Genomic DNA, 2,127 nt, shown 5'->3' with positions numbered 1-2,127 from the left:
TGTGTGTGTGTGTGTGTGTGTGTCTATTTGTCCCCCCAATATTGCTTGACAACCGATGCTGGTGTGTTTACGTCCCTGTAAGTTAGCGGTTCGGCAAAAAGGTCCGATAGAATAAGTACTAGGTTTACAAAGAATAAGTCCTGGTGTCGATTTGCTTGACTAAAGGCGGTGCTCCAGCATGGCCGCAGTCAAATGACTGAAACAAGTAAAAGAGTAAAGAGGGCCCCATTGAACAATGAGTGCTACTTTAGTGAGCAGTCTATGGCTGTATCAACCGTCTACTTTGTGAGATAACTTGGGTTAGAGTTAGGGTTAGGTTGCACATAAAGGTGTAAATGGCCAGGTAGACAGTATACTAAAGTGCCATTGAACAAGGTAATCAATGATATAAGAAAAATCAGAATAGTCATTCAGGGTTTCTTTGGGACTAAATGACGGTGGCAGTAACAACGACAGCAACAACCCAAACAAACAATGGACCTTCTACATGGTCATTTCATCTACTAGAGCAGGGGTTTTCAAACTGTGATCCGCAGACCACAGGGGGTCCTCAAGGAGAAGACAAGGGGTCCATGGACAGCAAATACTTTTTATGGGCAATTTGATTTTATACATGTTTTTTAATCGAAATCTTTTAATTGACAATAAACCTATTTGTTAAATACTGTTAAATAAATAAATGTAAAAAATATATGTTATTTTAAGCAAATATTTATGTATAAATTTCATAAGTGTTTATAAGGGGGTCCCTAAGGTAAAGCCTGAAATATAAAGGGGTCCGCAAGTCAAAACGTTTGAAAACCCCTGCACTAGAGAAATAGCAGTCAAATTTCCATCTTAAAATAAATGGTAACTAAAATTACATTGAGTCATGTAGTAATAAGATACACAATGTTTGAGTAGAAATTATACAGAGAGCTCATAACTGGAGTGCTTTCGATTGTAGGTCTTCTGGAGCAGGGTTCACACAGGGATAAACAGTAGCAGCAGCTGCAACTGCAATGACAACAACAACAACAACGATTACAACAGAAAATTACTATACCGAGAGCTGCTGTAGAAACATGAGTACATCAAGTTACGAAAACAGTAACAACAACACAAAATAACTACAAAAACAACAACAACAACAACAACACCATTTATTAGAATATCAAAAGAAACAACAACAGCTGCAGCAGCAGTAGCAGCATTTTCTTTCTTTGGCAATATGAAATTCAAATAAAACTACAATATATCATGGCTCCAGAAAATGTCTGCTCTTTCCATTCAGTCAGTTTCCCAGTCGTATGACATATTGTAGTTGTCATGTAGGCACACCCTCTCTTAAACTGCCTTTCTCAAGCCTTCTCTTCATCTTATTTTCACACCCTTTTCTTTCTATTTCCAATAATTCGCATGCACACACACACACACATGCATACACACACACGTAGATTCTCACATAAACATTAACATCTTTCACACATATACATACATCTCTCTCTCTCTCACACACACACACACACATACACATACATACATATACCCAAGCCTATTCCCCATTTTTGCTTTTTTTTTTTAGGAGGGAGTACCCACAACAAGACACACACCAGACATTCCATTCATTTCCAAGCTCAAAGAAGCGAGCCCCATCCTATGCTCGGGTCACGGCATAGAATGCAACCCCCAATATCAGCAGTGGGGCCCGACAGCATATGCTGGTTTACCCCTGCCAATTCATGCTGGTTCCATACCCCTTTGAGCAACATCAAATTCACTCATCCATCCACAAACATTCTCCAAGCTTTCCTATCATTTATAAACTCTCTTGTCTCTCTCACTCCTACACATCTAACCACCAAAGCTTTCCTCATTCCATCCGCCCACACATATGCACGCACACACACACACACACACACATAATTTCTCACATAGACATGCATATCTAGCATACACATAGGCATAGGTGTGGCTGTGTGGTAAGAAACTTGCTTCCCAACCACATGGTTCCAGGTTCAGTCTCACTGTGTGGCACCTCGGGCAAGTGTTTTCTACTATAGCCTTCGGCTGATCAGAGCTTTGTGAGTGGATTTGGTAGATGGAAATTGAAAAATGACCGGTGTATATATATATATATATATATAT

General features: G+C 39.6%; 1 protein-coding gene across 5 annotated transcripts in view; it reads right to left on the bottom strand.

The window, feature by feature from the left end:
- LOC106880188 (putative sodium-dependent multivitamin transporter) overlaps nt 1-2,127 on the bottom strand; it is a 124,026-nt gene that overhangs the window by 67,679 nt on the left and 54,220 nt on the right. For 2 of the 5 annotated variants that reach the window (XM_052969470.1, XM_052969468.1), the window contains exon 2: nt 864-996. The exons of the other annotated variants lie outside the window; for them this stretch is intronic. The gene's annotated coding sequence lies outside the window, so the exon portion shown is untranslated. The remainder of the gene's footprint in view (nt 1-863; nt 997-2,127) is intronic. 5 annotated transcript variants of the gene reach the window in all.

The sequence above is a fragment of the Octopus bimaculoides genome, chromosome 7 (genome assembly GCF_001194135.2).
Source record: "Octopus bimaculoides isolate UCB-OBI-ISO-001 chromosome 7, ASM119413v2, whole genome shotgun sequence".
NCBI lineage: Eukaryota > Metazoa > Mollusca > Cephalopoda > Octopoda > Octopodidae > Octopus > Octopus bimaculoides.
The sequence above is the reverse complement of the archived record's forward strand: the minus strand, read 5'-3'. Positions and strand labels throughout refer to the sequence as shown.